Raw genomic sequence first — 23,772 nt, forward strand, 5'->3', positions numbered from 1 at the left:
GTCCTATTTAAAACTTGACTCTTCTGTAGTTATATCGTGTACTAAGACCGGCGGAAAATGAAAGTTGCGATTTTCTAGGCTGATATGATTAGGAACTATACTCTCATTCCGGTAATAATCAAGGAACTTTGCTGCCGTACCATGGCGCGGCAGGCGCAGTGATACGCAGAGCCTGAAAATAGTCCCCAGCTGGGTAACTGGTTATAATATAGCTGGGGACTGCTTTCAGGCGCTGCGTATCTCTGCGCCTGCTGCGCCATGGTACGGCAGCAAAGTTCCTTGATTATTACGCCGAATTAGAGTATAGTTCTAGCCAAATCGGCCTGAAAATCGCAACTTTTCATTTTCCACCGGTCTTACTACACGATATAACTATAGAAGAGTCAAGTTTTAAATAGGACAACATCGAAACTCTTGGTCATTTTTGAACGCGATGCTACTGGTCTAATCGGATTCAATGATCTTAATAGCAGTGTGCGTTGTTGAATTTACTGCTTTACATTCAAATTTTCTTGTTTGTTAATTACAGTTTTATACTGTACAATTTACAGGTTTTTTTATCGTAAATGTGTTTACAGTTTTTCTGTATTTTTTACAAAATTATTCTGCCAACCACAGCTGGCAAAATTATTTTGTAAAAACTACAGAATTTTTTTACAGTGTACGGTAATTCAACGATATTTGCTACTTAAGCAGTTGTTGAACTTCATAATGTTTTCAGTGTAACAAAAGAAATGAAAGACAAATGTCATGGGTTATTAATATTTACTTCTATTATAATGTGCACTGAAACGGAGTGATAATACCAGAATGCATTCAGTTAACTATTCAGATGTTAAGTTTGTGATTCTGGGGTTAAAAACAATGCACTTTGTGATTTGGTTTAGGATTTGTAATGATAAATGACATTTGATAGATATTGGTGACCACACATTTAAACTTGGTTAATAATTAGGTAACCCATTTGTTGACAACTAATCTATTGTTTATTTCCTTTTTCATAAGAAATTGAAAAGCATCGTTCCTTAGTGATAACAATAACTTACAATCATCATCAATGATTACAGTTTGCATTTGATCAAAGTCGAATCCAACAATGTGTGCTAGAATCAGGTGAGAAAATCCGTTTAGAAACAACCATGAAATCACGATTGTACTCTTACCTTCAGCTATTACATATTCAGTCCCAGTGGTATCACTTGTCTTAATCAATTATCCATTAGACAGGGTAATATTTGCCCAATATTTCCGTTGTGTGACTAGAAGACTTTACAATGATCAAAACCGACAAATCTGATTTAAAGAGCAGCCATAATAAGAGTCCTGCGCCCTCACCAATATGCTTGATGAATTATGGATGGCTGTTTTGTAATCATTTTCCAATATCACTCTGCTCTTCTTAGCCCTGTGTGGGGAGGACTATTTTTGCCTCCATAACGTTTCATCTCAAATGCTTCTTACCATTGGCAGACATGCACTGAATGCCATTAACATTCAAAGACAGAGGTTAAAAATCCAGCGGGAAGTGTTGAATTAGCACTTCCAGGGATTTTCTGACTGCTTTTCCAATCCTGCATCCACAAAGAATGGCACTGGCTGATGGATGGGTTAAATGTTCACAAACATGAAAACATTCATATCTATGTACATTATACCCAAAATAAAAAAAATCTAACCCGGATATTTATGGAAGCTGTCACAGTGAGCCATGCCAGCAGTAAGGGAGTTGTTGACAGCATGACACTCTCATGATGTTGGTGATATTTGTGGTCACATGATTTTTCACATGAGTTCACATGCTGCCAACATCTTTATAGCTCAAACCCTGCACAAGCAGCTTATTTAAACTGAGCCAAATATCATGTGGTGGCCAAATATGCATCATATTCATATAGCCTGTGACAAAGTGTACGAGTTATGGGTATGACTGCCAACAAACTGCTGCTGTAAATGAGCTCAAAGGCTTGCTGTACATGAGATGTAATGACATGCACAAAAAATGGCTACATAAGAAATCTTAGAAGCAAATCTCAAAAAGTGGTCAGATATTATTATCAGCACCATCTTTATAATTTCTTAGCATTATATCCTGACTAGCAGAATAGTTTTAATACAACTACATGTATTCATTTAGTTGATGCTTTTCAGGGTGATGTAAACATGGCAAAAAACACAAGCTATAAATCATATGGAGTCAAATAACATATTCACAATACTACAGACCACAAACATCCTCAGTAAAACAACGTATAGGATCTATAATATAAAACTTTGTACCTCTGCACTGGCATGTTCAAAGTAGATAAGGTTCCATGCTCAGAATGGATTACTAGCGTACTACTTGTTGCATATCATGTGCAGTATACACTGCATTGTTGTCTATTAGTATAACTATTTTTAAAAGTTTGTTATAACCTTCAATGTTTCAGATACATTGTTGTCACATGACCTCATTGTCATTGCATGTTTCATTTAGTGACTCTAGTTCTCATATCAGAAATTAAAAGTTTTAATCAATTAAATCTTGAAAAAAACATGGCAAATCACCAGGTATGCTTGTTTTCAGGTGAAGTTAAGTGCATTGCATTGTGGGATATAGTATTCCTCACAGTGGTTATGTTCAGAATGCAATACTATAGCTTAAACTTACTGAACACGGCACAGTATGCACTGTATAATGCATACTATTTTAGTAACTAAAAGGCCTTAATGAGAAACATCTCAAAAGATGTTAAATGACCTCCTCACATTGCCACATTGTGTGTACTGGACCTTCTGCCCTTTTTTTTTTTTTTTTTTTTACATTTATGTTTTTAAATTGTGTTTATATATATATATATATATATATATATATATATTACAATTTATGTCATGTTAACATTTTTAGGTTACCATATACTGTATAATGTCAAAAGCACTATTTGGTAGCAAGTTATTTTAAGGTGACGGAATTACACAATATGCATAATTACAAGAAATTAACCTAAATCAAATCCTAACCTTAACCCCACAAATAAATAAATAAATAGGTGCAGAAACAATTTTACTCAGAAATAGCAAGTAAATTTCACAAAAGAAACAGCAAGTAACACTGAATTAAACATGACATTTTAGTAGAAGTAGAAAAAATGAAATAGTATTCTCTTATAAAATGTACTCCAGTAATCTTTGTTTTATTTTACTCAAAAAATACATTTTAGTGTATAGTCAGTGCATGTAGTTCATTATTATTTTTCAATACTTATTTATGTAGTTACATTGTAATAACATCACCTTAAAATAAAGTGTAACCCAGTATTTAGTGCATAACTGAGTGAAGCCTGCACTGAGGTTAAGTTAATCAGTCAAGTGAAATCAAACCAAATGACGTCCCTCTCCAACATCCACTGACGTAGATTCACAAAGCTTTCAGACACAATTCTCACAGCGCTCTAAAGAAGAGCGTAACACCAGGAAGCATTGAAAGCATCCTCTCTTAAAGCAGTGCTCCACTAAGCCTGGTCAGAGGGAGCTTGAGCCCTCAAAGAAAGGCAGCGGTAATCCTCCTCCCCTTCTGCCGAACGTGACGCCACACAGCGATGACTAACCAGCGGTGGCTCTAGTGCTGGCAGCGCGGCTCGCCCCCAACCGCTGTCCTGTCACATGCCTGCAGAGCACATAACTCATGCAAACCCCTGTGTTTCTGACATGCGTGACTGTCATGCGATCAGGTGAGCTGAGCGGCCCGGCGAGATGAACGCCCGCGGGTGCGTGTTGTGCCAGTAGGTGAGCGCTGGTATTAATCACCCGTCTACTTCACACTCCACACTCTCCCATACAGCCCTGCACCAAAGTCAAGACTGATTTTTAATTGGCTGAGCTATTCAGATATAGATCATGTTTTGATATGGATTATGATGAGGAATGAATGAATGGATGAACGTCACGCATAGAAATCGTGATCGCAATTACTGATGTGGCCTTCACGCCTAATAAACATCAACCGTTTCTCTGTCACCTGTTCACTGCCAATACTATTCAGTGACTATTCAGTGATTTTGAGTAATTGAGTCACTGATTTAATCCACTTGATTTATCTGAACCACCAAAATGCTTATACAATTATTTATTAGTGTAAACCATCTTAGTGTACTCCTAAAGTTAAAGTGATAGTTAAATACCTATGGCACTTCCAAATTTACATAGTTCCCCAAAAATGTTCAATTATCAATTTTATTTTTTTTTTTTTGATGATGAAATCCATGTACTGTATCATGTACAGAATACTGAATAAATTAGTTGTTTACTCAGTGGCATAACTAGATGTGCTAGATGAATAGCTGTGGTTGCTGAGTTGTTTTGGTCAAAAAATATCTATGGAAACATCCAACACACTTTTGCTATTTCTTCGCTTACACACTTTCGAAACATTTCTTTGCTTACACACTATGGTCAATCGCTAAGAAGTGACTCCTTCAGAAAGATTGTTTAAGGAATTCACACCCACAAATTATTTTTTTTATTCATAACCACAGGTCTTTCTATACATCCAAATTATAGTTTGGACCAACGTAAAAAAAAAAAAAAAAAAAACATTGTTTGGTTTAAACTAGGGCTGTCAATCGATTAAAATATTTAATCGCGATTAATCGCATGATTGTCAATCGCACATTTTTATTTGTTTTATATGTAGCTTAAATTAATGCTTTTTATGTTTTTAATACTCTAATCAACATGGGCATGGACAAATATGGATGCTTTATGAAAATGTATGTTTATTATTATTGACCACAAAACCAGTCTTAAGTCGCTGGGGTTTATTTGTAGCAATTGCCAACAATACATTGTATGAGTCAAAATTATCCATTTTTCTTTTATGCCTAAAATCATTAGGATATTAAGTAAAGATCATGTTCCATGCAGATATTTTGTAAATTTCTTACCATAAATATATCAAAACTTCATCTTTGATTAGTAATATGCATTGCTAAGAACTTAATTTGGGCAACTTTGATTTTGTCAATATTTCGATTTTTTTGCACCCTCAGATTCTAGATTTTCAAATAGTTGTATCTCAGCCAAATTTTGTCCTGTCATAACAAACCATACATGAAAATCTGATGTTGCAAAACAATCTAAATACTGAGAAAATCGCCTTTAAAGTTGTCCAAATGAAGTTCTTAGCAATATATATTACTAATCAAAAATTAAGTTTTGGTATATTTACAGTTGGAGATTTACCAAATATCTTCATGGAACATGATCTTTAGGCTACTTACAGTAATATCCTAATGAGTTTTGGCATAAAGCGAAAATGGATAATTTTGACCCATACAATGTATTTTTGGCTATTGCTGCAAACATATCCGTGCTTTTTGTGGTCCAGGGTCACACATATGAGATTTATTTTGTCTCTAAGGACCAGGGAACGTCCAATGTAATGTTGTTTAACTTTAACAATGCAATTTTATACAATGGCTATATGTTTGTAAGGCTTTTCTCTACACTCCATATTAAATAAATAAATACAATTGAATTACTTAAAAAAAAAAAAAAAAAAAACTCTTTCAAAATTGGGGACAGTGTATGTAAATTCAGTATGATGTATTTTGAATTTTGCACTGCATTGTGTTTTAGGGTCATCAGAAAACACATGAAAATTAACCATGATTTTCTTACACTAACCATTTAACCATAATTTATAGTTCAACTGTGGTTAAACAAATGACAATCAATCTGTCAAAAATCAATCCATGGTTACTGCACTTTTACTATAGTAAATTAATTTCCGCATGTTAAAATGATAATGTCCTGGCAGAAAAGTATCAGTAAATTTTACTCATTTTGGGTTGTTTGGCGTCCCATAGCCTACTTTTCTGAAGGAAAAAGAAAAAAGAATATCCATTATACGGGCTGGCCACGGGTCAAACAGAAAATGCGCGCTGCGTTAATCGCGTTTTAATAAAATTAGTGCCGTTAAAATTACAGCCCTAGTTTAAACATAAAAATGTTATTCAATATCAATCAAAATTATTTGTTTCTCATTCATAAAGTAAATTACACTTAATCTGTATATTTTCTTTAGCCATAAGCCAAAATGCTACTTAATGTAGGTCTATTTATTTACATTTTTGTTTAGGCTTTTTACAACTTAACTTCACCATAAACAAAAGCTAAATTAGCTACATTATGAAAGCAGATTTTTCACTTAAGATAAAATTAAAAACATTTTGTTCAATGTTTATTAAACATTTTGGTAGTCAATTTAGTTTACTTACTAAATAAAGAAACCTTCGAAAAACCTTAATGTGTATTATGATGTCTTTTTGTACCAGTAACCAGCAAAGGTAGTCAGATTGGATTCTGCACATGAAGCTAAAAGACTATTTAAACAAAATTGATGGAATGGTTTTGTGATTTGTGGCGGAATGGAATGGAAGTGTGATTTGCTTTTAGGCAAACAGAACAAAACAGGTTTCATAACTACTACGTCTGTAAAGAAAAACACCATAAACTATAACAGTAGTAGTCAATTCAACAACTCTGAAGTCATGTGAAAGCTTTGTGTAGGGAATACACTGATATTTCACATATCTTCCCCTTCAAATATGACAGTCGTTGTGTGAAGCTTAATTCCATGCATTCAACTGAATTTCTGCCTTCATGTTCCTCATAAAAATGCATATGGGTTTGAAGCGACAAGATATCAATTAAGCAATTAAAACAATACATTCATATACAGCATCATGAGCACTGGATCTTCACTGCTGTTTCTCTCAGAAGACAGGCTTTCCTGGAGCTCAGGTCACTTTGAGTGAGTGAATGAATGAATGAATTCAATCACAGATTGCCACACTGAGCTTTGAGTCAAGCTCAGGGTCTCTCTGCCAAACACAACAAGCTCCCGTGACATACAGGACATGCTATTTTTACAATAATCTCTCTCAGAGACACACGAAAGACATAAGTAGTGTTTTCAATCATCACTGTTTTGAGCAATGACTCTGTCACATCAAAGAAAACACAAGACTTCTTCACGTTATATACAATACAACATACAAAACTGACAAACATGTTCTGGTCATTAATACATCATTCATTACTGGCCTTAATTATCAATGTTATTTAGAATATAGAATCAGCATTTCCATAAACACAAATGATTGCAAATACGCTCCTTTCAATATTGCAATAGATCTCTGTAAAACAGTTTAAGCATGACTGTAACTACTGACTAACAGATTTCTGATTAATTGATTAATTACTAAACAACAAGAATCACAAATTAAAGCCTATCAATTGTAACAGCAATAATACATGAGCAGCCGTGTGATATTGCTGTATATCAGCATGGTTAGGCAAAGTAGGCAGGCAAAAGTACAAAGACAGGGTTCTGATATACAGCATTAAAGTTAAATAAAATATAAAGTTATAAGAATTTGCCCTCAGCCAAAACTATTTGCTCTGGAACAAATAATAGATTAATGAGACCAAAGACTGCCCGATAAATTTACCCAAATTTACTCATGAGCGCTGAACGGCCGCTGACACACTGGAGCTCACATCTACAAAAACGTCGAAGCACATTTTGAAATAGACATTAACAAACCGCACATTTGAAGTCTAAGCAATTATATTATCGCTTAAAAACTCTTAAAACTACATTCTGTGGCACAAAAACAGTATTATTTATAAAGTTATAGTGGATTTGGGTGTCCGCCATGAGAGTCAGTGTGAGAAATACTCCAAGCGGAGCGATACAAACAGTAAAACGATTCCTGTAGTGATACTGGGGGAATATCTCATGGGTGGAAAGACCTCTCAGCCAATCAGATTTGAGGACCAGAACAAACTGGTGTATATAATATAATATAACATATCTAGTTAAATCATATGTGACCCTGGACCACAAAACCAGTCTTAAGTGTAATTTTTCCGAAATTGAGATTTATACAACATCTGAAAGCTGAATAAATAAGCTTTCCATTAATGTTTGTTAGGATCTGACAATATTTGGCTGAGATACAACTATTTGAAAATCTGGAATCTGAGGGTGCAAAAAAATCAAAATATTGAGAAAATCGCTTAGCAATGCATGTTACTTATCAAAAACGACGTTTTGATATATTTACAGTAGTCAATTTACAAAATATCTTCATGGAATATGATCTTTACTTAATATACTAATGATTTTTGGCATAAAAGAAAAATCTATAGTGTTGACCCATACAATGTATTTTTGGCTATTGCTACAAATATACCCCAGCGACTTAAGACTGGTTTTGTGCTCCAGGGTCACATATATTCATTAAAGATATTGCATATTCAACACATAAAGTAAACTCAATCACATTTGCATGCTGGTTTCCCAAACAATTCAGAAATTGTATGCTGGGTGAATTGGATTGTCATTGAGAAATGGCTAAATATAGAATAAAATGCTTCTAATTTTCAGCATGTATGTCATTGTCTGAATACAAGAAAGCAATTTCCACTAATTTGATATTAGCACATGACATACATTGCCCTTTCACTCACAGCGTTGAGTGTGTGAGTCTTACAATATAGATCATTAAGACAAAACAAAGTGCACTCTGTCTCATTTCCAGACTACAGTACAGCGCTGGATTGAGTTACATCATGAAAGAGCGTTTGCTTCACATCACTTAGCAGACAACTGAAGGAAAGGTTTCTGATTCGCAGTTTCTTAGAAATATCACGATCAACCAGTTATGTTGATGTTACTTCAGAGATTGTTTGTTGACATATGAGTAAGACAAAGAATTACAAGTATGAAAAGCAAATGTGTCACCCAAAATATATGAGCTGGGATAGGGAACGCTCAGTGACACAAATCTATCTGATATTTAATGTGGAAAAATTGTCTAAACTAATATGACCAGTGACCACAACATAAGAAACCGCTTTCTTATGAAGACATGTTCATGCGTTCTTCCTTGAAAACAGCTCATTTATGCTCATCTCAAGAAAACTGAAGTTTCCCAGCAGCGCACAGATAACAATGAAGGTTTCGAACAGTCCAGCCTTTGTACAGTAAGTCCAACCCAGAACCATATGGACTGTAGTGCTGTGCCATTTCACACAACAAACCAAGCCCACAGAAGCTTCTGGAGAACAAGCCCAACAGCTCGTGACCTGCGAGACATGTTTACCTCTCACAATATCCACATTAGCATGGATGACTCTTTGAGCAGCATGCCAGGACGAAGTATATGGCTGTTTGCTGTAAACACTAATGCAGTAGTGCTTGACACAGAACAAATGACTGTGCATTGGGAAAGAATTTGTTTAAAAAAGTATAGTAGGATCACAGAAAACCAAACTATAATCTTCTGAACAACTGAACTTCACTCATTCAATATGCTCCTTTAATCATCCCACCATACTTTCACTGGGAAAAAAAATAAAGTCTTGGTATTTGTCAATAAAATTTACTATAAAATAAAAATAAAATAAAAAGTTTATGCATTAAACAAGAAAGAACATCTGTCAATAGGTTGGGAAATTTAAACTTTATTCAAAGGGGGGGAAAGTCTACTGGCAGATTATTATTTTATTTTTATTTTTTTAAAGCATAACCCCACTTAATTTTGATAAATTCTTCAGAAAACAAGAATTAATAACTTAAGTAATGTGTCCTTCTCAAGAAAATGCATCTTGATTTAATAATGTTAATTTGTACTGGAAAACAAGACATAAAAAATAATAAGCAATCATTCTTATTACATTGTAAAAACAAAATGTTCATCTACATTTTCAGATATTAAAGTAACTGACTACATCAACCATATTACAATAGGTCACTGTCACTATAAGCTCATCATTTCTAAGAGTCTGGTAACAACTGCACTACACCAACTAATAAACACGAGCTGTACAAGCTCAACTCTTCAATCAGAGCAATGCCTGCAAAGCAGTCCAGCCAGAAATAAAATCACGAGTGACCCACCAGTCTGGAAATGTGGTCTTCGCTCAAACTTTCCAATCGCTGCTGATGGTATTTTCCAGCGTCCTTCCTTTTGCGCACTTGTTCTCCTGTTCACTCGCGCTGGAAAGTTCCTCTCGCCTCCCGTATGCTAATCATTCTTCACGAGTGTAGGGAAGACAGAGGAAGAGGAGAGACGCGGAGACAGCCGGAGAAGGGAGAGAGCAGATAACGGTGGAAGGCAGGCAACCAATTGGCCTGGAGCTCTGAGAGAGAGAGAAACCAAGGAATGGGGGAAGCACCAATGAGGCGGAGCAAAAGGATGTGAGGACGCGGCCGCCATAGAGACAAAAAAGAAAAAGAAAAAGAAAAAGAAGAAGAAAAAAAAAAAACAGCTGTACGTGAGTCAGAGCCGTAATGTGAAGCGCTTACCATCAGCGTGATGCGTGCATCCTCAGCTCAGAGCCCAGACCTCCACCCATCTCTGTGCCACAGGCGCGAATGATTAGGATGCGTTTGCCTTCTCTGTATCATGGACTAAATGTGCTCTATCTCCCTTCCTTGCTCTGTGTGTGGCGTGTTCGCGTGTAGCTCGCAGCATCACTGCTTCCCATAGGCCTTGCGCTCTGTGTGCGTGTGTGTGTGTGTGTTTGTGTGCTTTATTTGGGCTAGTATCAGGGAATCTCATGCATACGTCCATCATTTGCCTGCAGAAGAGAGCGGGACTCGCTGGACTCATTAATGTCGTCAGGCTGTGAGCGCTGGCAGAGCACCAGCAGCGTGGAGCGCTTAGATAACTGGCTTAAGAAGCAGCCAACCTCCCCTGCTCCGGCAGATAGATCTGTCTCCTCCCAGACAAAAGCGATGCTATCCATATATCCGCTCTACGCACATCCACACAGTCCATGTGTTGGGCTGGTAAGTGATATCCCAGCTAGCACAATAAATAAATAAATAAATGTTTTGATAACGTTCCCGTTAAGTTATGGAAACATTCGTTCTAATGTTCTCTGAACGTTCAAAATGTACAAATTTCTAAATGTTTTAATAATGTTTTAATATAGCTAATGTTCTCTGAACGGTTTAAAACAAGTACCTTGTAGTAACATTTACAAAACGTTGATGAATGTTCACAAAAGAACGTTTCGGGTGAAAAAAAAAAACATTACTTGAATTGTGTAAATAATGTTTTTCCGCCAATGTTTTAAGAAGGTTATTAAAGACCAGATAACTTTTTTTTTTTTTTCGGATAGGACAGTATTTTAAGACAGGAAGCGAGGTGGGAGAGAGAAAAGGGGGACGGGATCAGGAAAGGTCTGCGAGCTGGGACTCGAACTCGGGATGTCTGAAGCGCAACGGCTATATGGTGCGCTGCCCACAAGGTTATTGGTGCAGACAAGACAAAACAACTTTAAACAAACATTCTATTAAACATTCTATGTTTGTGAAATAACATTTATGTTCTTTAAAGCTTGTTCTTTACAGCTTTCCTGTAGCTCAAATAGTAGAGCATGGCGCTAGCAACGCCAAGATCATGGGTTGATTCCCAGGGAAAGCAAGAGCTGATAAAATGTAAAAAAAAAAAAAAAAAAAAAACTGTAACTTGAATGCAATGTAAGTCGCTTTGGATAAAAGTGTCTGCTAAATGCATAAATGTAAATGTAAAATGTTCTAAGGATATTTTGATAATGTTAATGATATTTTGATAATGATAATATTTAATTATGAAAACATTTGTTCTCAAATTTGTTGTCAAAATGTCCAGTTTTCTAAATGTTTTATATGCTTTATAGTGAAAACATTAAGGGAACGTTCTTTATCATTTTGCAAACAATATAGGAACGTTACTTTCAAATGTTCTCTGAACGTTTTAAAGCAAATAGTTAATAGTAATGTTTAAAAAAAAAAAAATAGAAATAAAATAAAATATTAGATGAACATCCAAATAAGAAAATTTAAGGAAAAAAACAAAACAAATTAAATGATGTGCAGTAAATGATGTGTATGTGGTAATGGTTTGAGAATGTTAATAAAGACTAGAAAACTAGGAATGAAAATTCTGTTAACATTAGAGAAAGATCTTTGTTCATATCTTTGAAAGAACGCTGCCAGAACATTAGCCAAAGTTCTGAGAATGATGCCTGTTAGCTGGAATTCTAGTCTGTGATGGGATTTTGCTTTCTGTGCAACAGGACATAAGTATGGTGGCCGAGAGAGCTCAACGTGCTGCAACTTCAGAAAGCACATGCAGATTGAAAAAGCACCAGCAAATTAAGAAAACATCTTCATCAGTTTGACAGCAGGTGCTGCAAATTCTCACAATGTAAACAAATAAAAAAACGCACTGCAAATGTTCACAACACAACCAAATAAAGAATTTTATTTGCAGTGCGTTTCTTTGTTTGGTTGTGTTGTGAACATTTGCAGCATTTGTAGTGCGTGTTGTCAAATTGATGAAGTTTTTTTCTATTTGCAGCGCGTTGAGATCTCTCAGCCACCGTACATAAGAAACATTATTTTGCCCAAATTTTAACACAGAAGTGCATGTATTTTGCAGACACACACACACACAAAACCTAATTCAAGATTGTGGCTAATCCAAAGAGAAATGACAATCACAGAATATTTACATACTGTTCAAAAGTTTAGGCTCATCTATCTATCTGTCTCTGTCTGTCTGTCTATCACACATTCAACTGATCAAAAGTGAAATACTTTACATTGTTACATAAAATACATATTTAAAATAAACGCTATTCATTTAAACTTTCTAGTACTCAAAGAATCCTGAAAAAAAGTATCAGTTTCCACAAAAATAGTAAGCATGCAGCACAACTGTTTTCAAGATTGCTAATACTCAGAAATGTTTCTTGAGCAGCAAATCAGCATATTAGAATGATTTCTGAAGATCATGTGACACTGAAGACTGCTTAATGATGCTGAAAATTCAATATTTTACAATATTACTGTTTTTACTGTATTTTGATCAAATACAGTAAATGCAGCCTTGGTGAGCAGAAGAGACTTCTTTCAAAAACATGTTTTAATTCTAATTCTTTCAATACTGACATTTTAATCAAAAATTAACTATTTTACATAATATTTGAATTTGCTTTGTATTTTCAGGCTTACAAGATCAATTTTGCCTGCTTCCTTTGGAATCAGTTGTTGCACTGTGGTTCTTGTGTGTGCTGTAATCTGCCGTCTATGCACAGTAGAATGTTCCAAATCACTCAGAGATTCCATTTCAGCATTTGTATCAGTTTTAATTCTGTGGCTAAATTGCCATTCTATTGTCAGCTCAATTGTTTTAAGTGATTATGCGTTTCATTCATTACTGCTTTATATGCTATTATTCAACTCAAGAATTAATTTTTTCTTCTGACAATCCAGTTTATTTATCTTTAATCCACTGATGCTGAAAAGAAAAAAATTATTAAATGAGATTAGAAGGTGATTAGAAAACATGATATCCGTGAACACATGACATCAAATAACTGACAGGGAAGTGATTAAAGATAAAGTGCTTGGTTTTGCGTGAGATGGAGTGATTGTGCGTGGATGTGATCACTGGGCTGTTCATCATCCTGACACTAAGTTGTGTGGTAACTGTGAAAGACGCATGCAGGAGCTCTGCGTCAGCCAGAAAATGCCAAACATTATATATATAGTTTTTTATTTTGAAATAAACACATAAAATTAGCCCCTTGGGGTAAGATGGGCCACCAAAATTGCCATAGAAGGCTTTGAGTGACATGTTGTTACTTGTGTCACTCTTAGTTAGTTAAGTTAACACTTATTGTAATTAATGGGGTTATTATTTAGTATCTCCATAAATTTCATTTACATTTCAGACGCCTTAACGTTTCATTTAAACCTATAGGTTAATTGAGCAAACCCATTCAATTTAAATTCATAGTGTTGCTTTTAATTGGCATATCTTCAATTAAAATATGGTCAATTAAATATGTAAATATTCACAGAAGTCATAGAATAAATTTACCTTTAAAATCAATCTCTTTTACTGGGATTCTGCTCTGTCTGTCATTTAATTCTTCTCCTAAATTGTCAACATAGCATTTTAAATAGAATAGTTGATTTAGTGTGTTACATTAATGACAGTTCATATATATGAATATTAATAAGAATTATATCATTTATATATTCTGTGAAGGTTTACCCAGGGGAGTGTCTTGCCCCAGCAGTGGCCTCTTTGAATAATTTTACATTTTGTAAAATAAACAACTAAATTAGCAAATCACTCATATCTGAGTGATTTCATTTATTATTCCATCTCAATGATTTTGCATCTCTTTTAATTCCATTGTTTACTGATAAAAATATTTTTTAGAATAATAATAATAAAATGTGGCTACCGTGGCATGTTCATTTAATATGTTCTAAGAATGCTTTAATAATGTTACCATTAATTTATATATATATATATATACCTGAGACTTATATTATGTCTTGTAAAAAAGAGCATAATAGGTCCCCATAATAGCATAATATACCAGAACATAAGCCAAATTTCTGAGAGAAAAAATGGCAACATTAGCTGTAGTTTCATTGTTTGCCAGTTTAAAGTTAGCTATGTTATAGAAGAATGTTTTAATAAATGTTACTAAAGCAAGTTACTAAAGCATTATTTCTAAATGTTCTCTGAACATTCCAAACATTTTTTAAATTTATTTATTTATTTATGTGAACAACAGTGAAAACATTAAGGGAAGATTCCATTTCATCATCTGCAAACATAATGGGAATGTTAATTTTGAATGTTATCTTAACATTAATGGTTAAAACATGTTAGGTAATAAAAATGTTTCAGGAAACCGTTGTAAGAACATTAGTCAAAGTTCTGAAAAAAATGTATCATTCATTTAAATTTCATTGTTTACTGGTTAAAATCTGGCTATGGTGGCACCTTCATTCTTCTCTATATATATTCTTCTCTATATTTTTGCATTGGTGGACTGACGCCAAAGGTTTCTGATTGCTCATGGAGTGGACAGCGCCTGGTGCTGAAAGCTGCAACCTCAGAGCTGTGATGCTAATGGGCAAGACAGTGAGAGGAGGAGCCCTGGGTAAAGGAACATCAGCCCACATTCACCAGTATTATGCTGAAAAATAGCTGAAACACAGCTGAAAGTGGAGGCTGTTTGAGAAATACAGCAGATGAGTGTAAATAGGTTGTGTTTTGAAGGAGTGGGCCATTCTGGCTTTGATATGAGGAGGCTGTACAGCTACAGCACACATGTATTTTAGGAACTAGGTCAGGTTTTATAGCCCGCCAAACAACAGACAGCCAGCAAAAATAGACATTTAGTTCACATGACATTCGTGCCGCTTACAGCTGAAATCAAATACGACTGCTAAAGATTAGTGAATCGAACATTGCCGGATTCAGAACGTAAATTTACCATAGCAAAGACGATTAAATGATTTCATGCTCACAGAAACTGGGAAATGCAAAGTACTGAAATAACAAGCAGTTCATTTCAAGACTGGCAATCAGAAAACCTGAATAAATCCCATAATTCAAGAGGGCGCACGAGCGTTCGCCTCAGCATCGTATTGTGGGTCTGAATGAATAATGCACATGTATTAAAATTCCTATATGCTTTTTGTGCAAGCATGGCTGATTTGATACAGAGTAGGAGTTTCATGCATACCAGGAATGAGAATCACCCAATCAGAATCTGTGTTTTAGTATAGTGAAATGAGGACCCTGTTTAGCCCTCTTGCTAATCGTTGTTGGATGCTGGTGTAATAAAGCATGCAGACTGTTCTAAAGCACTGCGACTACAGTCAACTCACCAGAATAAACATCTGTGCTAATAATGTTTCACACTCCTACTTGTCCAACCCCCTAAACAAACACACACACACAACCTCTCTGTCTCTCTCCTTTGCTGCCTCCAAACCCATGGCATATGACCTTCTGTTAAATAGATAAAGAATGCGCTTATCAGTCATGCAAATGAGGCTGAATTCATTTTGCACAACAGATGGTCTCATAGATAATGATGATGGAGGAGAGAAAATTAAATGTCTCTTGTGCGGTGGTCATGGCAACGGAGCCCAGAGTAATATCAATAACAAGCACGGCGCATAATAAGGTTGTCAGTCCTGCGAATCAAAGTCTAAGCTGGGGAAACCCTCGCAAGTTTACCTCTGGTCCTTCTGATGCTGCTGTTAAATATGGAAAGCATTGTTGTCGCTATTATTATTCACCATTTTGCAAGAAACTTCTATGTTGATTGGAAATAATAATAATATCTTGGGTCAAGTATTCAAAGTAATTGTACATTTAATGTGGAACTATGCTTAATGTTTTAAATTAAAATACAATTCCATTATAAAAGTAATAGGCTATGTTTGAGAGAATGCAAATTATTTACTTGACTATATTTAATCAGTTTTTTATTCTTTTGTTTTCATTCCTTAACACACAAAAATCAATTAATATCATTCATGCAAATCACTCTTAAAAAAAGATAAAAAATGTAATTTCTGACAACATTAACCTTCAACACCTGCCCTCCTCTTCGTTGCACAGATTTTTATCTGGATTTTCTAAATGTCTAACAGTAAATTCTTTGTTGGTAAATACTTTTTGCATTCTGTATGTGTTTGCGTGCAAACATTGTTCGTTATGGCATTCGCAACCCATTTTAATGTGATAATATGTGACCCTGGACCACAAAACCAGTCATAAGGGTAAATTTTTCGAAATTGAGATTTATACATCATCTGAAAGCTGAATAAATAAGCTTTCCATTGATGTGGTTTGTTATGATAGGACTGAAAATCTGGAATCTGAGGGTGCAAAAAAAAATCGAAATATTGAGAAAATCGCCTTTAAAGTTGTCCAAATGAAGTTCTTAGCAATGCATATTACTAATCAAAAATTGAAATTCAAAAAGTTTTGATATATTTACAGCAGGAAATTTACAAAATATCTTCATGGAACATGATCTTTACTTAATGTCCTAATGATTTTTGGCATAAAAGAAAAATGGATCATTTTGACCCATACAAAGTATTTTTGGCTATTGCTACAAATATACCCCAGCGACTTAAGACTGGTTTTGTGGTCCAGGGTCACATATGAGTGGGGGAAAAAATGCTTTTAATGAGAAAAAATGCAGAATCTGTCTTTATTTTAGGCAAATTACTGTACATTATGATATTGAAGGGAATGTTTTTGTTTAGAATAATGTGTACTCATGACTGGCTGATTTTAAAATAAACTATAAAATATATAATTACTAAATAAATGAAACAACTATTAACAACATACAGCACCAATACCAAATCAACTAATTAATAAACTCATAATGATGAATTAACTGAGTGTTAACAACAATTTGTTGACAGTCATACATCAGTGTATTCAAGTATATGAATCAGTGAATTTAGCAAGTGAATAATCAGTTCATTTAGGTTCATTAGCTAATACTAGCAGTGTAGTTAATTCCAGTATAAATATATATTGTAAGACATATAATAGAAAACTAAGGGTAATCTGTAACTTACTTTTGTAGCTTGTTTTAAGATGTTGGTTATGTGGTGTGGTGGTGCACATTTTCTTTCTTCTTTTTTTGTTTTTAGCTTTTCCTTCCACCTGAAAAGATCAAGAACCTCTGCTTTGAGGCAACTGAAATGTCTATGCCAATAAGTTCCCCAAAACATTCATCATCCCCCTCAATTTTTCCTCTCAGAAATAGAATTAATGCAATAAGCAAGGCCCTGCTGCCCCCTACCTGCTCATGTGCTTCCTGTTGTGTCCAGCCCTCAGAGCACTTCCTGTGAGATGAGTCAGCGGTTTGCCGGTGAGGATGATGGAGTGACGTCTGGCTGCTTGCGTTAGCTCAGCGCTGGCCACTAACCTCCGCTCAACCTAGACAAAGGGCGGAAGAACTGATTTACTGTGAGATGTAGAAGGATGGAAATGACAGTCAGGGATGAGGAAATACAAATACTTTAGAAAAGTGATGAGAGAAAGACTGAAGAATTGTTCAGATACAAACTACACAAGGACACGCTGGAGGAAAAGACAAGGAAGGTTGAAAGAAATATGCTAAATATGAAGTGAGAAAAACACATGGTGAAAACAGTCAATGAGAACAACAATCCTAATAGTATTCACAGCTTTTGAGGTGAATCTCTCACAAAACTTGTCACTGATATCATATTTTTTATATATTTTATACTGCATATTTATTATACTTAATATTTACGATCACACTTTATATTAGGTGGCCTTAACTACTATGTATTTACATCAAAAAATAAGTACATGTACTTATTGTGTTCATATTGTATTGCAAAACACTTTTGCTGCTTTGAGGTGTGATACGGGTAAGGTTAGGGACAGGTTTGGTGGTTTGGGTAGGTTTAAGGGTAGGTTGAGGTGTAAGGGATGGGTCAACAGTGTAATTATAAATCTAATTACAGAAATTAATTACAGATGTAACTACATATAGGTATTTTTTAAAATATAATTACAATGTAAAAACATGTATGTACACAATAAGTGCATTGTACCAAATAATTAATTTAAATGTAAGTACATAGTAGTTAAGGTCACCTAATATAAAGTGGGACCATATTTATTATATTTTGCATTAATAAAGCTTGATTTAAGGAGCATTATTTATTACAATTGACTTATTACGACTTTACAATCAAATGATCAGGCACTGTGAGACTCTGTGGCACTAATATATCTGCTACACAAAATAAATACAATATAGCTAGATTTAAATTCTGAGGATCATACAGTGCCATCCACTAATAACGGCACCTTGGTAAATATGAGCAAAGGCAGCTGTGAAAATAAATCTGCATTGATTATCTTTTTTATCTTTCATTCAAACAAATCACAAAATTTTAACCCATCATTGAAGTAAAAGAATTGAAATTGGGGGGGAAATCTCATTGTGAAATTCTCTAGTTCATGTTGGCCACAATTACTGGCACCCAATTATTGCAACGTCCTTTTCCCAAGATAACAGCTCTGAGGTTTCTCCTATAATGCCTGAAGAGTTTGGAGAACACCTGACAAAAGATCAGAGACCATTCCTTCATCCAGAATCACTCCAGACCCTTTAGATTCCCAGCTCCATGTTGGTGCTTCTTCTCTTCAGTTCACTCATTTTCTACAGGGTTCAGGTCAGAGGACTGGGACGGCCATGGTAAAAGATTCATTTTGTGCTCAGTGACACATTTTTGTATTGATTTTGATGTTTGTTGATTTTGATGTCCTGGTGGAAGATCCAACCACAGCCCATTATAAGATTTCTAACAGAGGCAGTCAGGTTTTGATTTTTTTTCAGAATCCATGATGCCATGTGTCTAAACAAGATGTGCAGGACCTCTGGCAGAAAATCAGACGCACAACATTATACATCCAGCAGTATATTTAACCGTGGACATGGGGTACTTTTTATCCCTGTTTGTAGTAAACCCATCTGGTGGGTTTGCTGAGAGAAAGCTCTTTTTTATGTTTCATCTGACCATAAAAGCCAGGGCCATTTGAAGTTCCAGTCTATTCAGTTTATGTATGAAGAATTTGGGTGTTAATTGTCATAATTGTTGAATTATCATGCATTTTCACAAATATATTTTCTAACATCTCTCTCTCTCTCTCTCTCTCTCTCTCTCTCTCTTTCTCTTTCCTTCCCAGAGCCAACAATTATATTCCATACATCAATAGCGGACGAGCTGAGAATGCTGGTAAATGACAGAGCTTGTGAGATGTGTGAGAAACAGCAGCTCCCGGATGGCCATCATAAAGGCTTCTGTGTCCTACTTTAACCGCTCCTGTAAATAATGCATTTTCTCTTCGATTGAGGGAAAAATAAAGAGAGGGATAAATACCCATAATGCAGTGCTCCCTGATGTGTCTGCCAGCACAGATGAGAGGATGCGCTCCGACTGGAACCGTTCACCCAATGCTGAATTACAGCTGCATATGCAGTATGGCATCTATTTAAAAAGAGGGGGAAAACACTGTCATAGAGGAAAAAATAAGATATAATGAAAGAAAGGGGGGAAGAGGGCATTTGAAATATAAAACAGCCACATATGTATTTGTTACTCTTGCAGTTTCCTTTTTAGATACCCCACCCTCTTATAATCTTTCTTTTCCTCTACCAGATCTCTCTCTTTAAGTCATTGATTGGTAGTATGGCCAACTTTCTGCCTACCAAATACAGGACAGGGTATTTATTTGTTTGTTTGTTTGTTTGTTTTGAATTTAACAATTTGAAAATTCATGTTTGTCTATTGCACCACGCTGGTTGTGCTGTGTTTGTCATTTATTGTGTGCAACCAGTGAAGACATCACAACAGCAGCAACAACAACAACAATAAGAAGAAGAAGAAGAAGAAGAATTTCATTTTCAACAGTTTTCATTGTTGAATTATTTATTTTGTCGTGCCAACATTCATCTTAACTCATCACATTTAATTCAAACTGAAAACTCATTTTTAAACATGCTGTTTATATCATGTGCATACTGTTTCAGTTTTGTCTGCATCATCAGTCTGTTCCATATTCAAATTAATTTCTTTATTCTATTTTAATGGTGTTTAGTTAGTGAGATTAGATTGCATGCATCAGATATGACAGGCACTGCAGTGCACACGGGCTCAGGTGGATGGACTGCTTAAGTAATCTTAGTGCAGTGATTCAGTGCATTGTAAGTCTTTTAGCTTGATAGCAGGTAGGTGAGCATCATCTGGAGGAGAAGATTCAACATTCCTCAACACTGGCTGTCTAGCCCTGGGGAAAACAAGACGGATGTCTTCCCGAGCTTTTTTGGGAAGATCACATCAGGAGATGAGGGCAGAACAGCAGCTGTTTACAAACCCAATGCTGCTTTCAGGAGCTGTGAGCCTAAACCATAGCTGAATTAGAAAGAAGATGAAACAAACAGGCTATGAGGAATTGATTTACAAAAGCAAAAGTGAGGGGGAAAATTCTTCATTGCAATTAAAATTTAAAAGGCTTATAATTGATGTATATGCCTTTATTGTGTCAGCTTACTAAAAGGCTGCAGTGAATCAAAAATAAAATCTTTCTCACTACAAAATGTGTTACACCTGAAATGAAACCACGAATGACATGTCTCAGTGAACAAATAATTAAAGACACTAGATAAAGCAGTCCAACAATAGAGAGTATTGACATAAAACACCATGAGACAAAATAGACCTTTACTATTAATTGTAAGAGGAAGAAAATAGGAAAATACTGATCTTATACAACAGTTCAGTAAGTAAATAAGTTAATATTGTGATATTTTAGACACAATGTTGTCTGTTTTGCTAAATTTTTCCAACAAAAATATAAAGACAAATCAGAACTGTTCGTCTCCGAGCAACACACAGCGGCATTTCATTTCTTAATGCACGTTTTGAACGAATTGGGTGAACCATGTGGCGCGTTAAACCACTGGCCATTGGCGCCTTGGATTTGAAGCGGCGCTGCACAAATCGATCGGTGTATAACATCAAAGTACCGCGAGCGCGATTCAAAAGCATGCAGAGTCGTCTACTCTCTATGGCTCTTGCGGTACTTTGATGTCACACACCAATAGGTCTGATGGTGATGATCCACTTCAAGTCGAACAAGCCTAAGGATTCAATGGACCATTCATAAAGAACCATTTACTTCACTCCTGAATGAATCAGCCATTTGAACAATCAAATGAATGAATAAATGATCGATGACTTAATCATTAAGACATTTCCCAGACAGCAACATAGTTTTGGCCAAGATCCAGCCCACATCTGGCCCCTGTGAAATCCATGCGGGCCAGATGTGGGCCGGATCTGGGCCGACACTGCTTGCTGTCTGAGTTATCACCACCTACTGGCAGTTTTAGTTTATTATTTAGATTATCATTTCATTAAAGAAATAATTTCATATTTCCATAGTAATAATAATAAAATTAATAAAATGAAGCATAGTTCACCCACCCAAAAATGACAATTATATATATATATATATATATATATATATATGAAGAGTTAATTTGCAAAAACCGATAAACGCCACTTTAAAAAAAAAAAAAAAAAAGAAAAAAAAATTAGCTGATTGTTGTGCATTATTCTCCACATATAGCGCTATCTGAACCCTAAATACAACTTGTCAAAAAAGCCGGTATTGTCCACTTTCAAGGCACAGAAGCCGACAAGCGTCCTTGTTGTTTTTGAACAGAAGACAATTACTTTTGAATTTTGGTTCGTTTTTAACTATATATACTATATAACTATACATAACTATATATCAATCGCTGCATTTGTTTTTGTTTTTTTTCATAAAGATGCAGTAGTAAACTTAACATTTTATTTTAAGATTTAACATTTGTAGATGATACATGATCACCCTGTAGCAGATCTATACAGGTGGAGCTGGGGAAGGTGGAGGGTTTCTGAGTGCACTGCTACTGCTACAGCAAACACTGCCAAATATTTGAATGTTGAGCAGAGAGCTCATTGGCTACCGATACAGGAGAGAACCAATCAGCTGTGCCATGTGATAATGATGTCATTATGTCATATTAGGCTTGTTCGAGATGAACTATACTAGCCTACCACCCGCTGGCGAGAGTAGCCGCTTGCAGTCGGGGCGGAATTAAAAGTGGAGACGTCAAGTCGGGCACTTTCTGCTCCCGGTAGTGACGCTCTCGCAGTATTTGCATACTCTTATCACAGATGAAGTAAATTAAATGTAATATTTGTCAAATACACAGAAACATTTTTTATAAGCAACAGAAACACTTTTTATATACTGCTTAATACAGCGCCGTTCTAACCAGAATGCACTGCTTTTGTCAGGCGGCAGCCGATCTTTGGGGCACTGCATGAAGTCAAACAAGCCTTTTGAGTTGACTGTGCCATCTAGGGTTTCATGCCAGAACTTTGTATATATATATACAGTGAGGAAAATAAGTATTTGAACACCCTGCTATTTTGCAAGTTCTCCCACTTAGAAATCATGGAGGGGTCTGAAATTGTCATCGTAGGTGCATGTCCACTGTGAGAGACATAATCTTAAAAAAAAAATCCAGAAATCACAATGTATGATTTTTTAACTATTTATTTGTATGATACAGCTGCAAATAAGTATTTGAACACCTGTCTATCAGCTAGAATTCTGACCCTCAAAGACCTGTTAGTCTGCCTTTAAAATGTCCACCTCCACTCCATTTATTATCCTAAATTAGATGCACCTGTTTGAGGTCGTTAGCTGCATAAAGACACCTGTCCACCCCATACAATCAGTAAGAATCCAACTACTAACATGGCCAAGACCAAAGAGCTGTCCAAAGACACTAGAGACAAATTGTACACCTCCACAAGGCTGGAAAGGGCTACAGGAAATTGCCAAGCAGCTTGGTGAAAAAGGTCCACTGTTGGAGCAATCATTAGAAAATGGAAGAAGCTAAACATGACTGTCAATCTCCCTCGGACTGGGGCTCCATGCAAGATCTCACCTCGTGGGGTCTCAATGATCCTAAGAAAGGTGAGAAATCATCCCAGAACTACACGGGAGGAGCTGGTCAATGACCTGAAAAGAGCTGGGACCACCGTTTCCAAGGTTACTGTTGGTAATACACTAAGATGTCATGGTTTGAAATCATGCATGGCACGGAAGGTTCCTCTGCTTAAACCAGAAACATGTCCAGGCCGACTTAAGTTTGCCAATGACCATTTGGATGATCCAGAGGAGTCATGGGAGAAAGTCATGTGGTCAGATGAGACCAAAATAGAACTTTTGGTCATAATTCCACTAAACGTGTTTGGAGGAAGAAGAATGATGAGTACCA

General features: G+C 35.6%; 1 protein-coding gene across 7 annotated transcripts in view; it reads right to left on the minus strand.

Moving 5' to 3' along the window:
• myt1lb (myelin transcription factor 1-like, b) overlaps window positions 1-10,075 on the minus strand; it is a 144,462-nt gene extending 134,387 nt beyond the window's left edge. For all 7 annotated transcript variants that reach the window (XM_058749962.1, XM_058749963.1, XM_058749965.1 and 4 more), the window contains exon 1: window positions 9,950-10,075. The gene's annotated coding sequence lies outside the window, so the exon portion shown is untranslated. The remainder of the gene's footprint in view (window positions 1-9,949) is intronic.
• Between the last annotated feature and the right edge of the window lie 13,697 nt (window positions 10,076-23,772).

This window comes from Onychostoma macrolepis, chromosome 17 (genome assembly GCF_012432095.1).
Source record: "Onychostoma macrolepis isolate SWU-2019 chromosome 17, ASM1243209v1, whole genome shotgun sequence".
Lineage (NCBI taxonomy): Eukaryota > Metazoa > Chordata > Actinopteri > Cypriniformes > Cyprinidae > Onychostoma > Onychostoma macrolepis.